The sequence below is a fragment of the Cervus elaphus genome, chromosome 29, assembly GCF_910594005.1.
Source record: "Cervus elaphus chromosome 29, mCerEla1.1, whole genome shotgun sequence".
Lineage (NCBI taxonomy): Eukaryota > Metazoa > Chordata > Mammalia > Artiodactyla > Cervidae > Cervus > Cervus elaphus.
The window spans coordinates 30,315,608-30,332,299 of NC_057843.1; positions in this window are offsets into that span (position 1 = coordinate 30,315,608).

Below are 16,692 nucleotides of genomic sequence, written 5' to 3' on the forward strand. Positions count from 1 at the left end.
CTTTGAACTTTAAGTGGGTTTTTCCTTCTTTGTTTTTACAATTTCCTCTTTCCATGTGGTTTCTTCCAATCTGTTTCTCATTCAATGTGTTTAGGTTTCTGTCTCATGTTTGAGGTTTCCTCAGACACTTGATTTCTGTATCTCTCTAGTGAAAAATATTATGACCAGTCACCAAGTAATTCTGTCTTCCCACCTGTTAAGAATAAGTAGAATAAATGACCTCCAAAGGCAGCTGCCAACAATTCCTCTCATTGCTGTCTACATCTCCTCCCTCGAAAAAGACTGACCCACGTCATGCAGCAGATGTGATGGCAGTTTCAGACATAGACCTTAAGACATTGGAGCAACCTAAGGTCCATCAACATGGATAAAGAAGATGTGAGATATATATATATATATATATACATACATACATACATATAATGTTATTGAAGTACAGTAATTTACAATGTTGTGTTAGTTTCAGGCATATAGTTTTATATATATATGTATATATATATATACACACGCACACGCACACATATATATATATTCATTTTCAGATTCTTTCCATTACACATTATTGCCGGGTATTGAATATAGTTTTCTTATACTAGGGGTCTTTGTTGTTCATCTATGTTATATATAACAGCATGTATCTGTTAATCTCAGAATTCTAATTTATCCTCCCTCTCCCTTCCATTTTGGTAACCAAATGTTTGTTTTCTATATTTGTAGGTCTATTTCTAAATAAGTTCATTAGTGTTATTTTTTTAGGTTTCACCTATACATGATATCAAATGATATTTTTCTTTCTCTGTCTCACTTCACTTAGTATGATAATCTCTAGGTCCATTTATGTTACTATAAATGTCATTATTTTATTCTTTTCTGTGGCTGAGCAATAGTCCATTGTATGTATGCTTATGTGTGTATATATATATAATATATATACATTATATATTATATATAATATATATAATAAATAATAAGTACAAGAGGTAGACTTTGGTGTTTAAGAATTTTATCTTATATACAGCATCATATATATATATATATAAAACATCTTTTATATATATATGTATATATTTAAGGTGGCCTTAGGCCATCATATATATATAAAACATCCTATATATATAATATATATATATAACATCTTCTTTATCCACTTGATGGAACTCAGGTTGCTTCAATGTCTTGGTTATTGTAAATAATGCTGCTATGAACATTGGGTTGCATGTATCTTTTTTGAATTAGAGTTTTCCTCTTTTCCAGATATATGCCTAAGAATGAGATCATTAGAACATATGGTAGCTCTATTTATAGTTTTTTAAGGAAACTCCATACAGTTCTCTACAGGCCTGTACTAATTTGCATTTTCATCAGCAGTGTAGGAGGGCTCCCTTTTCTCCACACCTTCTCCAGCATTTGTTATTTGTGCACTTTTTGGGGATGGTCATTCCTACTGGTATGAGATGATACCACACTGGAGTTTTGATTTGAATTTCTCTAACAGTCGGTGATGTTGAGCATCTACAATAGTTTGTCTTAATTTTTGTTATTAAAAATTTAGAGAGCACATAATATCAATATCTTTAGGAATTTACTTTAGATTGATTGGAGTTCTCAATAAAGAATTTTCTAACATTGTACTTAAGAACTATTAGTACTCTAATAGGTCAGGCTATTATTCTGGAAGCTGAATTGAGAAGACTATTGTGTATTAACAGTTATTTTCTAAGCCTTCACTTTAATATCCCTATTTTCAGTACAGTGTCCTGGCTCTCAGCTCTACCCCACATTCCCCAGGCCAGAGCCCTTTGGTTCTACTCTCCACAAAAAATAAACTGCCTTTCTTCTGCCATGGTGGGAAAGAGGCAACAATCCCAGCTTTGTGGAGTGGGGCAGATGATGGGAGCTTGCTTCTCAAGATACTTTCCTACTATTTTTATGCTGTTTTCCTCTCCACAATTCCCAGGTGCCCAAGTCTGCAAGAAAAATCAAGCATTTTTATAACTTGCCATCCCTTTTCAACTTACAGAATTTTGCTATTGTCTCGTCTCCCAATTACCCCCAATATATTTACTTCCATTGAATTAAAAGAAGTATTTATGGCTTCTTTTAATGTGGTCATATCTGTTTACTCTCATTTTTGTGTGGTTCAGAAATGGAGTGAAATATGCGTGTTCTTATTAACTGTTTTAAATTAGAAGTTCCATATATTTATCATTTCATATAAGCATTAGGATTATCAACTTTGCTCTTAAAAATATGGAAATCTTTATTATAATCCATTTAAATTCTAAATTAATATAAGGCAAAGACATGATGTTGAGTCTTCTTATTTAACAACAAAGCATAACTCTCCATTTATTCAAGTTTTTTAATGTGTATCAGTCAAGTTATATAGTCTTAAGTATATATCCTATGTTTATAAATCCTTATTCCTGGTTTTTAATACTTTTGATTGATTTTATAAACAGTATCTTCCAAAATATTTACTAAGCAATTGAGTTTGGGATAGTAATTTTGTAATTGATCATGCTATTTATGAAGCTTTGTTCAGTAACAAAAATATTTTCACCTAAGAGGCAGGAGAAACTCCCATCTCAGAGACAACATAGATGACATCCGAGAAATGGTAGACAAGTCATGGGGATCACATTATAAGTTTTCCTGTCTACCACACTTTATAATGCTAAGCCAAAGATATTAGAATTCAGTCTCAGAATTCCACTGTGGTTTCTTGGTTCTTACTTGCTGCAGGGTCTATGACTTGTGTTTTCTTAGATCTTTCTCAGGCATTTTACCATAGCTCATGTGGAATCTTAAGAATATCTCTTATTTCCACAAGAGAATAATATGCTTCTTCTCCTAGCACATCTGTGAGAGCCTTTTTATTTGCAGATATAAACTAATTGGAGCAACAAGAGCTGAGGAAATTATAACAGTCCCTCTCATATCATGTAACATTATGCATGAATGAATACATGACTCTTCCCATAAAGAGGTGCAGTCTCTTTTCACTGTCTCCCTAGTGTCCAGGTTATACCAATTATTAAACAGTTAGAATAGACCCCTTCTCAATCCACTGTTCATTGTCAATCAGTTGTGGATTCTGGATCATTCTGCTACATAATCTTCCTTTGGTGGAAGGAAATGGGGCCATTTTGAATGTTTCATGAAAGCATCCTTTCTGGTGCCATCAAGATGACAAATGGTCTTATTGCTATTTTACTAGGCCAACTGTTAAAAACACCACTGTAATTTTTTGAAAAACACTTACTATCTAGAAGACATCATGGTGCATTCTTGAGACTAGCTAGTTTATTACGTAGCTGCTTCCCCCATCTCATTATTGCATACTAGATCTGAATTCAAAAGAAAGAAATACATGACTATTTAAAAATAAGATAGAATAAAATCATATTTTACTCCAGAAGTTAGCACCTTAAAAAATCTTTTGTGCTTATTTAACCTGCTATGTATTTTATCAGAAATTTTGCTGTGTTCACTATGATAAATGCTGAAACAGTTATTATAAGATTATTTTTGTGCAATAGTAAAACTATTTTAATGTGTTGTAATTGCAGAGTCCTCTTAGTTGTTAAAAATCTCAAAAATGATAGCATTATAATCCCTGGTCCTACATAAAGGGCCATATTCTTCCCAAGATACTAATGAATAAAGTAGAATAGTACTTGAAAATGTGTACTCAGGGAAGAATATAACCTTTTAAAATTGCTTACAAATGGAAATCCATGCACTAGAATTGCCAAGACAATTTCATCACAACTAAAACTAATTTTCTATTCTTGCAGACACAATTATAAAAATATCAAATAAAGTCCAAATAGCAAACTTAAGATAAATTTTCCTAATTTAAAGTTCACATAATAACATGAATGGTACTCCATAAACTATTTCTCTAACACAGTAGTTTTCAAACTTTCTTATAGAGGTGAACACTTACTTCAAATAAAAGTTTACCAAGAAGTTCAGCTGATATAAAATAGAAGCCTACCCAACAAACACTCTGACTCCAAAAATTTTATTAGTTTTTTTTTCAGTGAGGTCCATGAGGCATTTCAAAGAAATTGTTAATGCCCTTGAGACACTTAAATCCATAGCTATCTCATTTATTAGATGTTTACAATTGTAAAAATATTTAATAATTCTGAAAGTAGAAGAGCCCTAGCAAGGCTACAATAGAAAGGACTAATAGAAACATACTCCTTTATTCTCTTACCAAAAATAGCCATCTAGAGACAGGGAAGTAGACTAAAATAGGTAGGAAGACTCCACACAGGTCCACAGAGACCTAAGGCTCTTCTCTCTCCTTTGCCATCAGTGGTGTAAGCTACCATCCTCAAGGTCACTGTGTGGTCCAAGGTGGCTGCTAGATCTCCCCCCATCTTACCTTTTTTCTCACAATAGAAAGAAAGAGGAGATAAAGCACAAAGAGCAAGTATACTCTAGACATCTATCTGCCTTTAAGCACTCTTGGCACAAATTCCTCCCAATAAGTTTTACCTACAGGTCCTTGGCCTGGCTGTAGACCACCTGGTCACACTAGCTGTGATCTACTTTTTCACAAGTCAGGTCTGTAAGTTTGATTTTTATAACTTAATAACCTACAGTCTATTAAGTTATCCTGTTACTGTTTCATGGTGGCTAAAAGAAGACAAGAAACTCTTGGGTTTTATTAATCATTGCACAGCATTTTCCTGTAGAATACCCTGGTCCTTAAGTCCCATGGGAACTACGCCATGGGCTTGGATGACTGAGCCATGGGTTACATTATTACAGGAGAAGAGCATGAGGTTTGGAAAAATGCAACATTTTATGGCAAGCAGTAAGCCAGCCTAGTCTGCTCTTGACCCTATTTGCTGCAAAAGCAGCCCTGAAAAATGGTCTAGGTCAAGAGCTGTCAGGGCCTTGCATTCTTGGCATACCCAGCAAGAATGCGCAGGGCTCATGGTGGACTGCCTCTCCCAACAGACAATACCATCCTGAAAAGATTCAGGCTTCTGTCACCAATGGAGAAGGGAGGAATAAAGTTGGATACAAATAAGTAATGCCTACAGTATAACATATTTCCTGAGATAGCTATTTTATATAGTAATATTTATTTTAACAAAGCTTTAAATAACCCAATATATTCTAAAATATTATAATGAAGTGTTTCATTATAATCTAGAATTCTGCCTAGATTTTAAATGGTACCTAGATACTTTGATTAAATATATGAAAGATATCACTTCCCTAAAAACCTTTTGATCCAGAAGGTATATAATTTGGGGTGAGAAGTTTTTGTGCATATATTTTCCCTTTGTTTTGTGGGAAGGGATGGTTTTGCTGATGCCTTTGAGGTGAGCAGAGCAGAGAAATTGAGAAACTTAATAGAAACATTGAGAAACATCATAGAGAAATTGAGATGGCACCTCCTCATGTACCTAACCTCACTAACTGGTTTTGAGTCTCTATCCTTCAAGGTATTCCTACTTCCTGTCTGCTGTTTATTTGTTTATGCCATTTGTTTCCTGCTGATACTACATATGTCAAACATATTTCAGTACCAGGGTCTTTCCTTTGGATGACCTCTCAACCTGGATATCTGTAGTATTTGTTTTCTTACATTATTCAGGTCTCTGTTCAATGTTATTTTATCCAAAATGTCTCCTAGACCACACTTTCAAAAGATACCTCTTGAAACTCTACCCTTCCTCTCTTATATTTGGATTCACTTTTTGTCATCCCACTTATTACCACCTGACTTTTTAAAGATCTATATTTTTTTGTCTTGTTTTTGATGGGTTTTCTTGAGAACCCCATGGTTCTCAAGTATGAAAACAGTATGAAAATGCAAAAATGATATGACACTGAAAGATGAACTCCCAAGGTCGGTAGGTGCTGTATATGCTACTGGAGAAGAGTGGAGAAATAGCTCCAGAAGGAATGAAGAAGTTGAGCCAAAGCAAAAACAATGCCCAGCTGTGGAAGTGTCTGGTGGTGAAAGTAAAGTCTGATGCTGCAAAGAACAATATTGCATAGGATCCTGGAATTTTAGGTCCGTGAATCAAGGTAAATTGGAAGTGGTCAAACAGAAGATGGAAAGAGTGAACATTGACATTTTAGGAATCAGTGAAATTAAAGGGATGGGAATGGGCAAGTTTAATTCAGATGACCATTATATCTACTACTGCGGGTAAGAGTTCCTTAAAAGAAATGGAGTAGCCCTCATAGTCAACATAAGAGTCCAAAAGGCAGCACTTGGGTGCAATCTTAAACATGACAGAATGCTCTCGGTTCGATTCCAAGTAATTGGATTACTTGGATTACAGGACAGGAAAACCTGGTGTACCACTGTCCATGGTGTCACAAAGAGTTGGGCACGACTGAGTGACTGAAAAACAACATCTGCTGATGGCCATGTGTAGAGTCGTCCCTTGTGTTGTTGGAAGAGGGTATTTGCTATGACCAGTGCGTTCTCTTGGCAAAACTCTTTTAGCCTTTGTCTTGCTTCATTATGTACTCCAAGGCCAAACTTGCCTGTTATTCCAGGTATCTCTTGATTTCCTACTTCTGCATTCCAGTCCCCTATAAGATGAAAAGGACATCTTTTTTTGGTGTTAGTTCTAGAAGGTCTTGTAGGTCTTATAGCACCATTCAACTTTAGCTTCTTTGGCATTAGTGGTTGGGGCATAGAGTTGGATTACTATGATATTGGATCACTTGAATTACTTGGATTACAATGTTAGGAACCTCCATTCATACTTCTTCAGGCACTCTGTCTATCAGATCTAATCCCTTGAATCTGTTTGTCACTTCCACTGTATAATCTTAAGGGATTTGACTTAGGTCATACCTGAATGGCCTAGTGGTTTTCCCTACTTTCTTCAATTTAAGTCTGAATTTTGCAATAAGGAGTTCATGATCTGAGCCACAGTCAGCTCCCAGTCTTATTTTTGCTGATTCTATAGAGCTTCTCCATCATCAGCTGCAATGAATATAATCCATCTGATTTTTGTATTGACCATCTCATTTCACATCTAGCAAAATGATGGTCAAAATTCTCCAAGCTAGGCTTCACCTAGCCTAGCTTGATGCTGTGGTATTGGAGAAGACTCTTGAGAGTCCCTTGGACAGCAAGGAGACACAACCAATCCGTTCTAAAGGAAATCAGTCCTGAATATTCATTGGAAGGGCTGATGTTGAAGTTGAAACTCCAATACTTTGGTCACCTGATGCAAAGAACTGACTCATTTGAAAAGACCCTGATGCTTGGAAAGATTGAAGGCGGGAGAAGTGGACAACAGAGGATGAGATGGTTGGATGGCATCACTGACTCAAAGTAAATGAGTTTGAGTAAACTCCAGGACCTGTGATGGACAGGGAGGCCAGGCGTGCTGTAGTCCATGGGGTCACAAAGTGTTGGACACAACTGAGAGACTGAACAACAATATTTTTCTTAACTATCTCCCCACATAAAGGTGACCGACTTGCCCCAATTACCTAGAAATTTCCCCCTTTTAATACTGAAAGTTCTGTATCAAAAACAAAACCAAAAAACAAAAAATACCTCAGTACTGAAAGAATGGCTCACCTGACTTTCACGGTCATAAATTATCTGTGTGACTGTTCTCCAGCATGAGTGTAGGTGCAGAGTAGGTGAATCACAGCCACAGTTAAAGCATTTTGTGGAGCAATTATGATAGTGGGGTTTGGGTTATCAAAGGTATATGCAGGAGTGATTATAGTCTCTGAACTTTGATCTTATTTGTAAACACTGTAAATGTAGTATTTTCAATTTTTAAATGACCAATAAGATATTATGAAACATTACAAACACGATGGCATAAATCATTAATGAAGGAAATAATTGGGGGCTGAACTGAAAGTCATTGATACGTTCCTCGTATTTCCCCATTACTATTGCATCCCATCCCTTTCTTATTTCTACCAATTCATTTAATAAATTTGAAAGGAAATGTACTCATTAGATTTTAGATAACTTAGGCTCTATATGTATTTACACATTAGATGATTCCACCAATGAGTTCATGAGGGCAGGGATTTTTTTTAAATTTAATTTTTAATTGGAGGATAAATTGCTTTACAATGTTGTATTGGTTTTTGCCATACAAAAGTGCAAATAAGTCATTGTTGTTTGGTCACTTAAGTCATGTCTGATTCTTTTGCGACCCCATGGACTGTAGCCCGCCAGACTACTCTGTCTATGGGATTTTCCAGACAAGAATACTGGAATAGGTTGCCATTTCCTTCTCCAGGGGATCTTCTCGACCCAGGGATTGAACCCACATCTCCTGCATTGTCAGTGGATTCTTTTAGCGCTGAACCACTGAGGAAGCCCTTAAATTTTGATGGCTGTGGGATAGTCTCTTGCATGGACAAAACATTTACTTCAGCACCTCCTTACCTTTGGATATTTTCTTAGGTTCTAATTCTTTTCCTGTTTATAATAAGGGTGCACTGATCATGTGATTTCATATTTCATCAATATCTTAGTTTATTTTCTGAGAACAGATTTCATATTTGATATTAGAATATATAGATCTCAGTATTTTTTTAAATGTCTTAAATTGGGTACTTTACAAAAGTGATAATTAAAATGCATGTGTGAATTTGTCAGAGACACCTGTAATGGGCAACCATTTATTAATGTATTTTATTATGATGATGAAGGATATGAATTAGATTAGTCATATGTTTTAGGAGATTTCACATGGGGTCTTATCAGTGTGAAATTTATGAAATGTATGAGTATATACTTAACAATTTGTATAAAATACAGTACAAACAACTCTATACGTCAAGTTGAAAAATTAATAAATAATACCTCAGTACTAGTCAAACTGTAACACTTGTTTATCCTCCCCACAATAGGATGCATGCTCTTTGAGAGCAAGACTTTGTTTTCACTGTTGTTTGCTTCCTCAGGAACTAGAATAGGGCCTCACATTTGATAGTCAAAAGATCAGTATTTGTTAAATGAATGCATGAACACGTGTACCAGATTGCTGGGAAATGGTTGGTTGGCAGTAATCTCCAAAAAAGCTGAAATGAGCATAGAAGTCAATACAATCCTCATTTTGCGCAAGGGAACAGAAAAAATTAGAGGGTCTGTCAAGGTCCAGGAAAGAAACAGAACTTATGCCAGCTGGTTTAATAAAAAGACTTTTACATGAGATATGAGTTACAAGTATATTGGAAAAGCAGACAAACCAAGGTGGGGATGGTGAGACCTCTCAAACGTTAGCTAAAATAGTAGGTCTCCAGTGTGCCTAAGGGTGAAGAGAAAGAAGGAGAAGGCAGTATTTACCAGAACTCAAGAGCGTGATAAATGGCAACCTGTGTATCCATCCAGAAGGATCAGGAATCTACAAGGAAAAAAGGCATTGCCCGAGGCTGCCCAAAGCAAAGAGAAAGAGGGCAGAAACCTGGTTTCTCCCATTTTTTCTTTCCTTCCAATCTAGAAGTGAGCTGGAATCCAATTGGCCACAGAACCTAAAAACTACTATTTGCAGAGATGGGTAAGAAATGTAGCTTTTGCAGTTGCATACAAACTTTAGGATTATGTGTTCTATTTATGTAAAAATGCCATTGGAATTTTGATAGAGATTACATTGAATATGTATTAAGAGATTGCTTTGAGTGGTTTGGACATTTTAATGATATTGTTTCAATCTATTAGCATGAAATATCTTTCTATTTGTTTGTGTCTTCTTCACTTTCTTTCAGCAGTGTCTTAGAGTTTTCAGTACCAGTATTTTAACTCTTTGGTTAAATGTTTTCCTAGGTATTTTATTCTTCTTGATGTAATTATAAATGAGACTGTTTACTGAATTTCTCTTTCTGATAGCTCACTATTAGTATATAGTAATATAATTGATTTATATATATATATTTTGTATCTTACAACTTTACTGAATTCATTTATTAAGGCTAATAGTTTTCTGGTAGAGTTTTTATAGTTTTATTTACATAATATTGTGTCATATGTAAATAGTGACAGTTTTACTCCTTCTATGATTTGGGTAACTTTTATTTGTCTAATTACTCTGGTAATGGCTTCCACTACTATGTTTAATAGCAGTGGTGAGAGTGGGCATCCTTGTCTTATTTCTGATCTTAGAGGAAAAGCTTTCAATTTTTCACTGTTGAGTACTATGTTAGCTGTGAGATTGTCATATATGGCCTTTATTACACCCAGGTACATTTCTTCTACACTCACTTGTTGAAAGGTTTTATCAAAAACAGATGTTGAATTTTATCAAATGCTTTCTCTGCATTTATTGGGATGATCATATCATTTTATCCTTCATTTGGGTTGATATGGTATATCACATTGATTAATTTGCAGATGTAGAACCATCCTTACATCCCTGGAATAAGTCCCGCTTGATCATGGTATGTGATCCTTTTAATGTACTGTTAAATTTGACTTGCTAATACTTTGTTGAGAATTTCTGCATCTATATCCATCAGGAATATTGGCCTGTAAATTTCTTATTGAGTCCTTGTCTGGTTTTGGTATCAAGGAAATGCTGACCTTGTTTGGAAGTGTTCCCTCATTCTGTATTTTCTGGAAGAATTTGAAAAGGATTGTTATTAATTTTTCTTTTAATGTTTGGTAGAATTCACCAGTGAAGCCATTGGGTCCTAGACTTTTGATTTAATCTCGTCACTAGTAATAGGGCTGTTTAGATTTTTTATTTCTTCATAACTCAGCCCTGGTCCATTTCTCTTGAAATAAACCCAAATATTAAAATCCCTCCTTTCTGTGTCTTTTTAAGCCATGCTAACAACTCCATTTCACCACATAACGAGGACAAACGACCATTAAAAGCAAACTGTGGTAACTGGGTGCTGTTCGTAGTAACTGCTTTGTTTCTGACCTATTCTTGCTCTGTTCCAATTTCTTCCCTGCTCCAGTTTCTATCCTGTTCCTGATATCCAATCGTTTCCTGTTTGTCACCCCGCTTCTGCCTCTGGATTTCACATTATACTTGCTTTTCAGGCTTGAGTCAGTCATGGTATTGGTATTTGTCTCCTTCCACTTGAGGATACTTTGATGAACTGATCATACTCTAACCTTGCTGTACTCGGCATTGAATTTTTTTGCACTATACTTTTGTGTCTAGAGAGAAGGGCAATTGGGCAGACCCTACTAAATATAATTTTTATTTTGGAAAACAAATACAGAATTAGGAAAATATCTGAAAAACATTAACAAACAAAACCAAAGTCCACAAAAATACATGCAAGGATGACGATGTTGAAACAATCTTTGGGAATACTGTTTATAAGTTATGCAATTTCCATAAACTTATAAAAGACCAGACTGCTTTCTTCAAGGTGGGACTACTCTAAAGGGTCATTTTAGTTTCAGAGCAGCTTGTAGAATCTACTGAGGGTTTAACTGACATTCTATAACATTCACCACCTCCCTTTGCCCAGTCCCACTTCTGTCAGGACCCCCTCATCCAGATGTTGATCCCAAGGGCATTCCCCAATAAAATGTATGCTTTCCAGGGTATTTGAATGATAGCAAAATGTATACATTTAAATGTTGCTTTGGCTGTTAAGATGATGTTAGTGTTGATTATAAGGGCGCGCGGTAGTGGAGATGACTGTGGAAATGGTGGTAGTTGTGGTATTGGTAATAGCAGAGGTGGTGTAGGGAAGTGTTGACATGGCTGTAAGTAGTATGTATAGTATGTGTAGGTACTGGGACCTCATTGGTGGGGACCCTGAGAAGTCCAGAAATCCAAAATAATAGATCGTTGGTTGTAGAGATGACGTTCAGTTAGGAACTGGGCCAATTTTTATAAGCAACAGATAGATACAGGGCACATGATCGGCGGAAGCCAGATTTTTGGTGAAAACTGTTGTGAACATGGCCATGTGCTTGTGCTTAGTCGCTCAGTCGTGTCCAACTCTTTGCAATCACATGGACTGTAGCCCGCCAGGCTCCTCTGTCCGTGGGGATTCTCCGGGCAAGAATACTGGAACGGGTTGCCATGCGTTCCTCCAGGGGATCTTCCCAATCCAGGGATCGAACCCAGATCTCCCACATTGCAGGCAGATTCTTTACCATCTGAGCTACCAGGGAAACCCAAGAATACTGGAGTGGGCAGCCTATCCCTTCTCCAGGGGAACTTCCTGATCCAGGAATCGAACCAGGGTCTCCTGCATTGCAGGCGGATTCTTTACCAGCTGAGCTACCTGGGAAGCCCCGAACATGGCCATAGAAAAGGACTAGTATTCCTGTACTTTTTTGATGTACATATTACCCCCTATATACATGATGCACATATGTTTGCAGTCAGCTATCTCTGGCAGGTACATTCCTTCCCTTCTTTGCCTCAGATCCCGAAGTCTGGGTCTGGCCAAAGGCTTCCAAAAAAAGCCTCAAAACAAAGTGCAAAAAAAGCCGTTTGCACTTGACCTCAAAAAGAAGAGACAGAAGGTCTTGTCCTGAAAAGATAATTTCCCTCTACTTTTTTGGTCTTTGAGATTTATAAAGTTGATGATGTTCTTCTCCATCTTAAAGCCCTTTAGTAGCCCTCTAATGCCTTTATAGAAATGCTAACGAGGCCTTGTCTGCATGGACAATATAGCCACATTGGTGTCACTCATATCTACCTGCCTTCCCCTTTGCGATATGAGTATCTTGGGAGCAGGACCTACATCGTCTCTGTTCCTGTAAGGAACTCAGAGTGGGGCTTTTTCCAGGTACTAAGTTATCATTTACTAAATAATGAATGGCAGTCATCCACTTATCACCTAATCCCTACTGTGGTCAAGGATATTCATTACTTAATTAAAGTGAAACAACAGAGCAAAGGATATAAATCTACTTTAAATAAAATGAGACATTTGTCCAGTGACCTGAGCTCTATATCCTACTTGTCTTTAGAGTGAACACAGAACAGTTCTTAATCTAGTTCCTCTTTTCTCTTCCAAGTTTGCCTGATATGTCTAAATCAAAAAACCTTTCGAAATGCGTCAGTGAACTTGCCTGCTACACATACATAATTATCATATAATACACAGTCCCATATATATGCCAATTAATCTTTAAAAATTTTCTTATTCTAAAAATGTTAAATAGTATACTAAGTGTACTGAATATTGTTTATGTAAGCTTTGTCTTCACATGTTGTCAATCATATTATAAGTAATATAATTGCAACATAAGATAAAAGAGAAAACCCTCAAACTTATAGTTGATATCAAATATAAGTAAACCTGTACTTATTGAGTAGCTTAGACCAATTTTTCTTCAATGATGGAACTATTTCATAAAGACTATGGCATGTAACACAGAGATAAAGAGCCAAAATTCAGAGAATATTATGAAGAGGTAAAGCCCTGCAAAGTTTGAAATATCTCAACTATTCCTTTGAGATAATGTTACTGATGGGTTAGTTTGCTCTTGTCAAATTTTTCACCTCACCCTTTTCAATTTTGCAATCTTATTACTGGACCAAGATTACTAAGAATGTTCCATGTTCATTCATTTTATAAACCTTTTTAGAAAATATAATCTCTATGTTCATTAAATGCATCATACTCTGAAAACAAAGATAAGACCTTTCATAGGTGAATTATTTAGTCTACAGATAATTTAAATCCTTTGCTTTATCCATGGATAAATATTTTTTAATTTCAGTTATCACGACCACACTGAGAAGATTAAAAACTAATAGTGGGAAGCAAAGACTCTAAAAGGTATGGGTGATAATACAGATGCAGCACATAGTTTAAAGGTGCTTCACTTTTCTCCTCTTCATCACTGTTCTTCAATTTCCAACTTCCCCTAGGTAAGCACATATTTTTAAGCTATAAACGACAAAGCAAATCTCATAACTCACTTAATATCTACATAATGAATTAACTTGGTAGTTGACCTCTGGCTGACATTGCATTTTTAAAGGGAACTTGTGGGATGGGTGGAGAACTACATCTCAAAGCCACTAGTACTTTTTTGTATTTGCCTCTAAAATATAGATTTCATAAAATCTGCCTATGTTGTTACTTTTTAAAAAGATGCAAACAACTTTAGATTCTATTAGAAGAAAAAGAAAAGTACAAATTCCATTTGGATTACCTAATATTCTTGATTTCCATAAGTTAAAATATATAATTTAAAAATTCTATCAGGTGAGGAAATGTATGAGAATTTTGAGGAAAAAAAATAGCAGTGGAGGGTACTAGTTACTAAAATACAATATAAAACTATGTCAGTTAATAAAATTTATATTGATGCAAGAAATGAGACAAATGGGACATGTTAAAGCAACATATCCTATAAGATGTGACTCTTAATATGGGATAACAGGATCTGTATCATTGTTAACTGGGATATTTTTGTTGTCTTGAAACTTTTATGAAGTCCCAATCTCAGGACCCTAGGGATATCTGATTCACATATTCTAAATGGAAGAACTAGATACATTCCCCACGGCACTTAGTAAGAATCAACACAAATCCTGATATACTTCACTTATTATCTATTTTCAAAGCCACCAAGTAGGAAATCATAGGGGTTTTTCAAAGTGAGGCTTTCTTTGGAGAAAATTGTACATTTGGTAGAAAATACTACACATTTCTCTTCTATTGCTCATACTGGGCAAAGCCATGCTTTTTCAACATCTCCCCAGACAAGTGAATGGAGTTTCAGGAGAATTACTCACCAATTCTGATTTGTCTGAACAAAAATCATTTCAGTTGCTTAGTCATGTCCAACTCTTTGCAACCCCATGGACTGCAGCATGCCAGGCTTCCGTGTCCTTCAACAACTCCCAGATCTTGTTCAAACTCATGTCCATCAAGTTGGTGATGCCATCCAACCACGCCATCCTCTGTCGTCCCCCTCTCCTCCTGCCTCCAATCTTTTCCAGCATCAGGGTCTTTTCCAAGGAGTCAGTTCTTCGCATCAGGTGGCCAAAGTATTGGAGCTTCAGCTTCAGCATCAGTCCTTTCAATGAATATTCAGAACTGATTTCCTTTAGGATGACTGGTTGGATCTCCTTGCAGTCCAAGGGACTCTCAAGAGTCTTCTCCAACACCACAGTTTAAAAAGCATCAATTCTTTAGCACTCAACTTACTTTATGGTCCAACTCTCACAGCCAAACATGACTACTGGAAAACCATAGCTTTGACTAGACAGACCTTTGTCGGCAAAGTAATGTCTCTGCTTTTTAATATGTTGTCTAGGCTTGTAATAGTTTTTCTTCCACGGAGCAAGTGTCTTTTAATTTCATGATTGCAGTCACCATCTGCAGTGATTTTGGAGCCTAAGAAAATAAAGTCTGTGGAGGGGAGGCATTTCCTCACACAGACTGGATGTTTCTGAGCTGTGAAAACTTAAGTCTGATCTGGTGCTGCTATTAAAACAGAGTGTGGTGTGAAAATCATTTAGGGAACTTGATCAGGGCTCTCCACAGTGTGAGAAGTATATCATAGATATGAGAGCCTGATTCTCCCCTAGAAAAGTTTGAATGTGACAGGCTGTCTTGAATTGCTTGAGATGACGGGTCCAAAACCAATCTATAGATTTGAATGGATTGGGGGTCTGCTTGTCATAACGACACCTTGGAAAGTAATGCTTCTAGACTGGCCCCATTTTGAAAGGCTTTCTCCGAAGAACTTCCCGCCTGAATGAATGGACCCTAGGAGGAAGAGGCTGTAGAGAGTGTACCAGGAAAGCAGGAGCTGACTGGGAGTCTTAGGAGGTTGGCAGGAATGTACATTATCTCTAAAATGGGCAGAGGTCCAGGAATCCAGAGTGGAGGAGGTCTTCAGATCACTAAATCACCCCTTAAGAGATAAGTTAGTCTTTGGCTACCCGCCATGGAAGAGAGTTTTCAACATCTGGCCAAGTAAAAAAAATTTGTTTGTGCTCTTTTTTGTCCTGTTCCCAGCTTTCTTATCCTTAACTTGGATGAGCCAGAAATAGCAGTGAGTGAATGGAGAGGAAGTAATGAATAAAACCAAAACCATCCAACTACACCTTGAAGCAAAGAGAAGATACTTTAAATTGAATGTAAGGTAAAATTTTTAAAGATTCATTTGGTTGGGAAATTTTAGTACTTGAAAATAAGGTCTATTCATTAATACCCCAAATTGGCCATAAAAGCCACCAGGCTCCATGACAGTTTTAAAATATGCCTTCAAATTCTTTGGCATTCTTCGTATGAAGAGATAGGGTCTCTGTCCCGTCTCCTTGTACCTGGTGAGTCTTTGAGACTGTCATTATGAATGAAACATGGCAGAAGTAGCTCTGGCTGACTTCTGAGCCTAAATCAGATAAGGAATGCCCCTGGCCTTCTGGCTTCTCTTGGACACTTACACTGTGAGCCTTCAGCTACAATGGAAGAAGTCTGGCCATTCTGAGGCCATCATGTAGAGAGGTTACATGCAGAAATCATATTGAGACAGAGATAGCAAGACAGAAATAGAGGTTCATTGAACACAGGGTTACAACAGAAGAGGTGAGTGAAGTGAGTATGGCATTTGCCTTGGCACAAAATTTAAGTGGGAATACCAAAAAAACCTAATAATCAAAATAAATCATATTTTAATGCAATGTTAAAAAATAAATTTGAGGTAAATAATGAATAAAGCATCAGAATTTTAAATAAGGACAGGATCAGTATTCCTGATTATTTCTTTTGCCTCCA